An 11,645-nucleotide genomic window follows, 5' to 3' on the forward strand; every position below is an offset into this window, starting at 1 on the left:
TCACACAGACACTTTAAATGACTTCCGAGCGGCAAAACAAGCATACTCCTCTTCGGAAGAGCATAGCTGGAGACTAGTTTGATGGAATTACAGTAAACGAAGTTCATACCGCATTGCCCTGAAAACTCTAGCGGACATTCACAATTGGGCAAAACAGTCAGCAAAATCCTTTTCAGTTTCCCGAGTAACCTCCGAGGAGCGGAAATGGCCATTTTCAGTGGAAATGCATATCCGGAGGCCCTTTTTACGGAAACTTGACGCCAGGTGTCTACCCTACGCCATGCTAGCCTTCTCAAGGCTCAACGTGGAATTGTCGGAATAATTCACACGACTCATCTAGACCTCCCGAACAATGCTTTAGAGGTCTCAGATACACTTTTCAAGTCCTTGGAGGTCTGATCTCGATAAACAGAGATTACAGTAATCTCCGGAGTGTCCAAGCAACTCAGAAATCATTCTGAGAAATCCAGTTTCGGCCTCCTAGGACGTCTCCGGCCCCACGTTAGCATTACCGGCTTAAGGGACAATTGTTCACGTTGTCTGACAATTTATGTCAAAATGACCAACGTGAGTTGCAGACACAAGATATGCTACCAGAAGCGGACAACTTCGCTCTGGTCACCTGCGATGAGCAAAACCGGCTCCCGAGCCTCGTATGCTTCTGGGACATTTCTCCATGAAAAATGCCAATCTTAGGCTCGTTAAAACCGTTTTCTCACGCATATCGACAATCCGACGTTCAATTCGAACCACGAACTTCGAATGCGCAACCAATCGAGACCCGAGCTTTCTCTCGGTTTCCCCTCATGGTCCGTGGGACCCCACGGGCTGCCCAAGGGCAGCCGCCCCTTGCCCCAAAATTTTCGGCCTCTTCCTCTTCCTCTCTTGCCCTCACCTAGCTCAAAATATCTTAGGAAGTTGAAGACAACACTCAAGCCATCAACTCCATCTCCATAAATGCTCTTAACTCTTCCTCATCAAGAACACTTGGTCCACATTCATCCTTATCCTCATTAAGGTGGCCGAAATTTGCTAATGGTCCCACTAATGGTGCTGTGCTTTGCTTAATTGCCCATTAGTTTTGACTATAAATTGCCCAAAAGTGATTAACTTAATCACTTCTCCTCTTGCACACTTCTCACTAGCTTTCTCCCTCTAAAATCCTCTCAAACTCCACAGCTAAGAGCAGCCAAGAAGTAGCAAGCTTCATCTCCCAAAAACAGAAAAGAAAACACCGAACAAAACCCGAAGTTCTTAAGTCGGAAGCTGGTGTTCATCATCCCGACTTAACTTCAAAATTTCTCAAACTCCATATCCCAGTCATTTTGGACCCATGGAGTTCATTGGTGAAGTTGGCTTTTCCATTTGAAGTCTTTAAATTATTGTTTCAGGTCAAATAGTGCATTTCGGGCGAAATCGTCACTCTCGGGTGAATAGTGACAGTCCAGCGCCAGCCGCACGCCAGCCTGCGCACCCGTACACGCCCCGCGCGCCTGCCGCACACCTGCCGCGCGCATCCCGCGTGCCCGACGCTGGTTTCCGCCCACCCGCGCGTCCGTGTGTCCACCAACCGTGCTCAGACGTCCCTTTGGCTTGCATGCATGCATGCCCATGCACGTCCACACTCCCTCGACGTCCATACGTTCGTGCTAACATCCCGAACGTTCATTCAAGTGTTCAACCGAGTCACCCGACTCTCAAACACTTCCCCGACTCTTTCCTCGTATCCCGAGGCTAGGTAAAATATTCTCGACCTAGAAGAGTTAGGGCTTTTCATATTTTTGCATGGCTATGGAGTATTATGGTGTTTTATCCATGTTTAACTTGCAAGATTTAGTTTTTATGCAATTTTATGTTATATTATGCATGTGTACTACCTTATAACTTGCTAGCATGTCGGAAAAAGGTTTGGATCGTCGTAAGGAAGACTATCCCGACCCGAAAATGGCAAGCTAACTCTCGGCCAAGTCTCTAAATGAGAGGGCCGAGACTTAAATTGCTCTTTTCGGGTTAAGATCGGTCTCCTTAGCCGATCCAAGTTAGTTTCTGAGCTTATTTTGTTGTTCTCGCATGCATGAAGCCGGTGTTATTTTATCTATTCCTTAAATAACATGTTTGTGAATGTTTGCATGTTTAAATGAGTTAATCAAATCATGATAACACCGGCTTTTTGTTAAAAAGAAGTGTTATTCATCATGGTAGATGCTTGAGCATGCGAAAAATAATTAAACCGCGGCTAGGAAATCATTTGTGACTCGAATTGAGCCATGAGAACTTTCGGCCACCTTTGATAAGGTGAAGCCGAGGGCTTCTTGGCCTTTCTTGGATCAAGAATGATTTCCTTATCTCGAGTTTAATTCGTTTATCGGATTGTGTGAATTTTTAATTTCGATGTCTTTACGATTCCTATGTTAAAGTATCGTTTAAAGACCCTTTTTAAAACAAACATGCATGGATTTGCGTATCAAGGACTCATTCGGATCCATTCGGTTATAAGGATATTGTCGGTTATTCAACCGAATTATCCTTGATCATTATGGATTCGTTTTGGTCGTCGAATCACGAATCGTTTTCTTAATTAATGCATTCAGCAATAACCTTAAGCATTAATTCTACGAATGGGTTAATCGGGACATTCACACGGTTAATTCATTTAATTTAAACAATTTTGCACGAATTGGACATTAATTTGTAACTCGCGTCGACGAATTACAAAACGGTGTTAATGCCCTTTTCAAAATCCTCACACTCTCAAATCCGTATTATGTTGTTCTCCTTTTCTGAAAACAAATTTTCAAATCAAGGGCAAGAACATCATTTTTTGATTTAGCGTCATCTTAGCTTCGTTTAGAGTGCTAGTCGGGTACTCTGTATCGAAAATACAATTACTTGATTAATCATTTTACTCGATCTAAGCAAACGCTAGATAATGGTTAGGAGAAATTCTAGATTCCAAATCTAGAGTCAAAACACGAGTTTGGCTAATTCAGTGAAAATTCAGTGTTACAATACAGAACAACTGTAAAAACAATCCACACACATGAGATTTGACTCTCTTTTTCAAGTTTCAAACCAAAGCCGAATGCTAAAATATTGGCACGTGTTTGATTGCTTAGCATATGGCATTTACTTGCAAAAACACCCATGGGTTAATAATCTGTTAATTCACGTAAACACGACAATAACAAACACTTTGTCTGTTATTAACATGTTGCGTGTTATCTTTCCGCACCTGTTTGCCGTGCGGGTCGAGCCTGATCCCTAGGCCGAATAATATTAGGGTTCAACACCCTAATCATCGATCACAGGGTCCAACGCCCTAATAAACACTCACGGGGTAAAACGCCCTATTCAATGAGAGCGTGCATTGAATTTCAGTTCTTCGGTCTTTTCCCTAAACTCATGGTGAGTTAGAGCGGAATAATAACCGAACGCGAGTCGACTGGAATTCGGCCATTTGTAATTTGTATTTATTGTTTTCGAAAGTATTGTAAGGACTTTTATTTTGTACATTTGTTCTGTAAGAATTCCAGTTGGTGAGCGAACGGTCCGAGAGTCGAATTAATCGAATCGATCTAATGCTTGCCCAAACACAAGTAAATCCAAGATCTCTCGGTTTTGGTTCACGCAGGGATTCAACCTCCATGGTTCGATGAACTGTAACGCGAGATTGTGAACCAATTCCCTGACACACAGATTTACTTCTCTCTCGGCTTCTCAACCGATATTGTTTGATTCGTCGAACTTACGGTGTCAAAACGTGCGAGCCAAGCGCAACTTAATCCACGCGGTAAATAATAAAACATGCAAGCCTAGCAAACCAGAGTACCGAAATGGCGTGCGGGATATAGGCCCGCACGTAACATGAACCCCCGAACACGGACTTTCCGGTTCCACACAGACCAATGCCTTAACAACAACTAGGTGTTCCATACCCCTAGACCCGGGTAACTTATCCGCCCTCGACCTCCGGGTCGTAAAATGATAAGTGGCGACTCCTTCTCTCACGCATGTCCGTCACGCGTCCCCACGGGAAGGTGGACACTCCCAAGCCGCTCGATCCAAAAGCGCGCAATGCGGGCCCCGACGAGAGTCCACATTCGGGTCCGTACAACTGGGACATCCCCGGTTGAAACTCTCGACAACACGACCTTGGCAAGCGACGTACACTGGGGCATCCTTGGTTAAAGTTTACCCTGAGGTCACCATTGTTGGTTGCTCCAGCAAACGACACTGGAATGCTCCCGATCATCCGCATCAAGAACAGGCGTCTTCCATAGCAAACACCAGGACAACCTCGGTCACATACTCCCTTGGGCAATTTTGCATTTTCTTTTTCTAGACAATAGGGGAAATTACTTGTAAAGTGTTCAAGGGCGAAGAACAGGTAGTTCAACTTCCGAATGCATAGGACAAGCCTCAAGATCCAAGTCTCCACGGGGCAAAGCACACCAAAGCGGCCTTGGCGATGCAAAACTGAGGAGTTTCAAACAAAGACACGGGGCACAAAACAAACCCTAGCTGTAAGAAAAAAATAGAGCGAAAAGAAGCGGGAAAAACCTGCCAATGAAGAGAGAGAAAAAAGACGAGGGAAAAACCCGCCAATGAACAAAACAAGGCACCGCCAAGATATAAAACTCTGGCACCGCCAATTCGAAGAAATCAATAAACCCCGACAAAAAGGGGAGCAGCAGATGCAACTCCTCGACGGAGACAGAACGCAACGCACTTGGAGGTCGAATCCTTCGAACCCTTCGCCCTTGCAAACTCGAGAGACAAGAATCGAGTCTGCTAGGTCGAAAACCCCTCGGGGCGACCTAGGCAAAAGATAGGGCAAGAGAGGGGCACGACTAAAAATCCCGAGGCGGGCGATCATGGCAAAAGGAGAGTTCATTCCCTTTAGGTTGAGAGGTACGGCCCCGAGGTGGGTGACCATAGCAAAAGGAGAGTAAAACGAGAGATAAACAAAACAGTCACCCTAGGCTCTCGCACACTGAGCGGACCAAGGATCCCCAATGGTAATGACCAGGTTATCTACTCCAACACAATCCCCGATCGACTCTCCTGAACAACCCAATTGTCCAAGGCGGATTCTTCCTCAAGCACAGCGGGCGACCAAGCACGCAATCCAAGCAGTTCAAGACAACCAACACCAACAGAAGGACAAAAGAGAAGGGGGATACATCTTGCTGCAGGCGTGAACACGTGTATCCTTTTAGCTTGGGGCAACGTGCTCCCCATGCTTTCTCTTTTCTCTCGGTCCATAAATAACTCTAAACGGGTCATAGTCGCCCTACAATCGACTACCACAAAGCCAAAATCCTAGACACTCCTATCCAAGAGTCTAGTCATAACACTCCGGAAATGATTAGACCGAGGTCTGACCAAATTTGCATAGAAATCCACCATATGGGTCACAAACGTAGACACCCTACGGCACCCTGATGTGAAGGGTCCAAAGCCGACAGGCGCGTCGAACAACCGATAAAGCCACTGGGACATCATTGAGAACGTCTCGATATGCCCATGCATGGCCAACAGGAGGCCTTCGAAAACGGGACTCATTCGCATCGCCAAAACAAAGGCTCTTCACGGGTTGCTCAAGCGACCCGAAATTGAAGAGCATGCGTCACAAAGACCTCCTTTTACCCGTGTTTACACATCGCTAGTAACTCACCCGTGACTTACTAATGGTAACAGGATCACAGGTACTACAAGCCACGAGAACTACAGAAAACTCTTATTCCCGATCCGTCGGGATACGTTAGAGCTCGAGTCCGTCATCGCACAATCGGGGCATCCCCAGCGAACCAATCACTCCTCATGGGGCCCTAACCCTCAGCAAGGCGACACCAGCAAGTCGAGCAACTGCCTCAACAGCAACGTCGGCCCCCCTGACGAACTCATGTTTGCTTCGCGCGACAAGTCGCAAACTCAAATCAAGCAGAGGGTTCTCTAGGGGTCACTCGCCATCATCACCCTGCGACTTTCCCATCACACGACAATCAACATCCTATGTCGCCCGCGCGTAACTTCGGCTCAGCGTCAAGCGAATAGTCTTTTCCAGCCCTGCCTTATTGCCTAACATGGACTCCTACTTCTATATTCACTACCCCTCCTATCAAGCTTGCATTTACTGCTTTCTGGACTTCGTCCGATGTTTACACGGACTCTGCATCCACGGACTTCGCATCCACATTTACTGCTTTTCGGACTCCGCGTCCACATTTATTGCTTTCCCGACTCCGCGTCCACGGACTTCGCGTCCACATTTACTGCTTTCCGGACTCCGCGTCCACATTTACTACTTTCCACGGGCTTCGGCCCTGCATGTACCACTTTGCGGGCTTAGGCCCCCCATCTACCATCTCAAAATTTCCACCTCTCAATTGTGTTGCCATTTCATGATAGGTCCGTGCGCTTGCACGGTTTCTCCTACACATCCAAAGCAAAGGAACGAGCGGCCATGAGGAGGGATACCAAGGCAGTAGCCGGGACCAAAGGGATGTTTCTTATGATCTTTGGCTACATCCTCTAATCGAGCATGCAACCAAAGAGGGGCAAGCTGTCAGCACCCCATTTTGGCCCATTGGCTCCAACAGAGATCACCCAACCGAAGCCCGGGTCACTATTCGCGGTCGGGCCGACGAAAGCGAACACACGGCCCTGGGGACATGGACTACCGAAGATAGGCAGGGGCCACTAGGAAGATAGAGAGGGTAACTAGAAAAGCAGACGAGCAGCGAACTCCAAAACGACGAATGATGGCACTATGACACTATTCATCGCTGGATCACCGGAGCTTCAGAATGTATCCAATATGGGACTCTAAAAATCCCTCTTGGTACCAAAATGACCAACAGCACCCCCGAGCGCATTTCAGAAGTCTCCTGCTTAAGTCGGGGCACTCCCGGACATTTGTAGATGCCTTCCTGACGGGGCTCCTGGACATTTGTAGACGCCTTCCTAATGGGGCTCCCGAGACGCCTGATCCACGAACCAATAAACGGAACCCGGAAACAGGTCTACAGACACACCCGAGGGTCACCAAGACTAGAGGACAGGTTTCTGATTACCTTTCGGAACTCATCTTGGCCTCCCGAGTGCATCTTGACTCGGAAAAAGAGCCATTTTCTGCTCAGAAACATTGCCGGAGCCCCTTTGAACAAATCATCAGTGCACGAAATCTACGTCGATTAATCCCAGTGACCTCAAGGCCTTGGAAAATAGACCCTGATCACATTGCACAATCCGTTTAGGGTTCCCAAGTACCATTCCGGCAGTAAAATGACCTATTTCACACGGAATCTTGCTCTCAGAGCTCATTCGGTGAAATATTGACGTACGAACTCTACACCATCCACTCCCAGCAACTCTTAGGGCCTAGGAAATCATTTTGGCTCGGACTAAGCAAAGCATACCGATCTCCCGAGTGACGTTTTAATTGTCACAAACGCCTCCCGGCAAGCCTTAGAGACACATGTTTGTCAAACAAAGATCACAGTGGTCTCCGAACACATCAAAACATTTGGGAAGCACTGAGAAAGCCCCGCTCGCGGATTCCTAGGACGTCTCCGGTTACTGATCTTCACCCGAGGCCAACGAGTCGACTGTTCCGCTCAATGCGAAAAATACAACAGTGCAAGCCTTAGAACAGGTAGAAGTGCAAACAAGCGTCAGAAGCGGACAACTTCGCTCCGATCATCCAAACGGAACAGGCTTTCGAGTCCTTGGGTCACCCAAGCATCCGCTTACAAGAAGCATGTTAATATTAGGCTCATTAAAATCGTATTTACGCATACATTGATAATTCGTCGTTCAAGCGAACCATGGAAATTGAACGCGCAATCAATCGAGCCCTGAGCTTCTTCCGGCTTTCTTCCTAATCAAGTGGGACCCTTGAGCTAGCCAAGCCGAGCCAAGCCAAGCCAAGTCGCGAGCCATGGCTCTCCTCTAGAGGCAAGCCAAATTGCCCTCAACCACCCATTTCAAAATATCTCTTACACCTTTCCCATCCATCCTTCCATCCATCAAGTCCATTTCCCTTCTCTTCCTTTCCCCACACTCAACAAGACAACTTCCCCTCCCTAATCCAAAAATTCGGATCCCTCTTAAGCACCCCCCTAATTGCACTTAATTTCTCTAATTTTGCATCATTAGTCTTCCTATATAAGCCTCTTGGGTCATTAACTTAATCACAACTCGACTCTCACTCTCTCTCAAGCAAAACTCTCTCTAGGATCCTCTCAAAGCCCCCTCAATTCTATAATTCGTATGGCCATGCCTTAGCCCGGTTCAAGGCCAAGATTGTCGGAAAACTCAACCGTTTTCCGACGACCGCCACCAAACCCGAACCAAGCTTGACCAAACTTCTTACCCCACATGTATTCGACCCCCTGAGTCCATTTCCAAGCTTAGATTTTGTATTTGAAGCCTTCAACCTAGCGTTCCAGGTCTGGTCAGTATTGGGCTTCAAGGCATTTCTCGGGTCCCAACCAAGTTTCCTTGGCCTCTCCCTGCTTTCACGACTATGGCGAGTCGTGCCATCATCTTCTAAGGGTTCCTCACAACCCTCACTCTCTCCCCGTGAAAAGGTGGTCGGGTGCCAAGAGCCGTTCAACCGTGCACCACAGCAATTTTCCTACTTTCTCCCTTCACAAATTTTTTTCAGTTCTTACCGGTTTTCTTTGTATCTTCCAGAAAAATCCAAACGTGCAACCCCCTTGAAACAACCGCAAGAACAATCATCAGTCAGTTAGGAGTCCAATGCCACCAACCTTGTAGCAAAATACTACCGGGAGCCTTCGGGAGAGCCATTTCTTTTTTACCTACCCAGTCAGGTCAATTCCTCCCAGTCGGGTCCGTTCGTTTTTTGACATTCTTCACTTTTCTTACAGATCAGGTCGACCCGAGTTACTTCTCGCAAAACGAACACCACAGCCACCTTCGGGGGTCACTTAGGAGTCGGGAGCCACCAACCTTACATCAAAAGACCGTCGGGAGCCTCCTATAGAGCATTTTCTTCATCGGGTGCTAGTCGGGTCTGTTTTGACCAAACTGGGTGTGTCATTTTTTACTGACCCAACTTTGCTCGTGTTTTCAGGAAAATATAGACATGCAATCCGCATGAAACTGCCGCGGGCACGATTCTCGGTCAGTTAGGAGTCTAACGCAACCGGCCTTGCGCGAAAAGCCCACCCAGATCGACCGGTGTGGCCCTGACAAGTCGGACTACCAGTCGGGTCTGCCAGTCGACCCGACTGCTCCGACTCGGGTCTGTTCATTCCAGGGGGCAGAACCGACTTCCCAAACCCGTTTTTTCGACTTTCCTCGGCTTTTCTCGCATCCCGGGGTTAGGTATAATCATTCCCGATTTAGAGATGTTAGGACTTTTACGTTTTCTTTGCATGTGTGGAGCAATAAGGCGGTCCATGACCGATTTGCTGGCAAGTTTACATTTTTATGCATTTTTATGCCATATTATGCATGTCTTCATCGTATAAAGTGCTAGCATGTCAGAAAAAAGCTTGAATCGAAGTCGAGGAGACCGTGTTGGCTCGGGCAAGCCAAAGGAGCCCCTTGGCCTCACCCCAAGGGAGGTGGCCGAGAGCCCCTCTTAGCTTTCTCGAGCCATGGATGGATGGTCTCGTTTTCCCGACTCAAGTCGTTTCCTGAGTTTTTACGTTTTTCCGCTTCCCATGAGTTGGTGTTGTTTTATCGATTCCTCTAAATATTGTGTTTGTGTATGTTTGCATGCTTATATGTGTTCTCCGAGATCATGGCGGCACCGGCTATGTAAAATGTGCATTATTATCGTATTCGATATTTTATGCATGCAAGAAGCGGTTAAAACCGATATAGGAGACGATCCATTACCTAAGCCGGGTCGATGAGGTTTTCGGCTTCCCCCTTAAGGGGTGGCCGAATGCCCCTTGACCTTCCTCGGGTCGAGGACGGCCTCCTCTATCGCTTTAAAACCGGTTCTTGGAATTGATTGCAATTACGTTTTTTCGTTTAGTCATTAGTTTCGCATTAGTTTGTATATTAGACACGTTAGTTTTGGATAATCGTTCCATTAATCCATAACATTTAAGGCTCAAGGTCACAACCACTGAATAATTCCATATACGGGAAAATGGGACGAATCATTCGGCTAAATAGACCTTCGGCTTAAATAAAATTGCACGAATCAACCACCAATTTGTAATCGCGTCGACGGATCACGAACCATCAGGAGTGCCCTTTTTTTAAAATTCACAATTTAAAACACCGGGACGCATAACACAAATAGAATTGGCATCTAGGGTGGACTTGCGCGTCTTGGCTCGAGTCCGGGCCCGATTTGAGGCGACTCAAGTCAAAGCATGCGAGTCTCCCTTAGACCTCTTCGTGTCGTGTGATCTCGATTTCACTAACTCTTTACACATTTCGCAAACCAAGGGCACAATCGTTGTTTCGTGATATGCCGACATTCTAGGAGTTAAGGAGATCGAAACACCTCGATTTATGGTTAGGAAAGGGCAGCCCGTTCGGGTGCGAGTTTTATTTGCATGGCCCGTTTCATCCACTTTCGGTGTTTCCGTCATCTTACCATAGATTCGGTAATTAGCGTTGTTATCTCTGTCACAAAACATATAAAAACGGATTAATCATTCACTTGACTTAATCAAACATTAGATAATGGTTAGGTGGAACTCTAAGTTTCAAATTTAGAGTCAAAATACGAGTTTGGCGTATTCAGTAAAACCGTAGAGTCACTAACAGAATAAAGTCTTAAAACAAACCCACGCACATAGTTTACCTAGAATTGCATACTAGTACATCCATTTGCTTGTCTATGATAGATAAATTGTTTGCCAAATAACCCTGGTTAATAACTGACTAAATCACGTAAATTCGGCTTAATACACATCTTGTCTATATTTATTTGTACTTGTCAGTTTTTATCTGTTTTCTGTTATTGCTTGCTGATTTGTCGTGATTAGAACCCGAACCCATAGGTTACGCTTATCACGGGGTCCAACACCCCAAACCATCGACCACGGGGTCCAACACCCCCATGTACACCGAGCGCGCGCAACTTGAGTGCGGAATGGGGTCTAACTCCAAGTCACCATTCTATTCCGAGTAATGTCTATGTGGAAGACGACTCGGATCGGGTGTGTGAATCGCGATTAGACATCACCCGGGAGCTCGAACGAACCAATGGTTATCGTGAGAATCGATCGATTCTCGTGTCGACCGTTGGTCCGGTCGGACCCGACCCCCCGCTCCTTGAGCCCACGTTGCTTTAATTTATTTGTCGGTCATTCAAAAATCTCACGGTGAGCCGGAGCGGAATATTGGCCCAATGCAAACTGATTGAGATCTATTTACTTTATTCAGTTGTACTTTGTAATTATTCGAGTGAACATCGCGAGGATTTCATTTGTACATTTATTCATTTGTAAGGATCCCCGATCGGCGAGCGAAAGGTCTGAATGTCGAACTGGTCAAGTCGGTCTATTGCTACCTAGAGATGAGTAAGCCCAAACACTCGCGGTCTCGATTCGCGTAGAGAATCGACCACCACGGTTCGACCAACTGTGATGCGAAGATAGTGAACCGATTCCTCGAGATGCAAGCCTACTCTTCTTTCAAGGCCT

The sequence above is a fragment of the Punica granatum genome, chromosome 6 (assembly GCF_007655135.1).
Source record: "Punica granatum isolate Tunisia-2019 chromosome 6, ASM765513v2, whole genome shotgun sequence".
NCBI lineage: Eukaryota > Viridiplantae > Streptophyta > Magnoliopsida > Myrtales > Lythraceae > Punica > Punica granatum.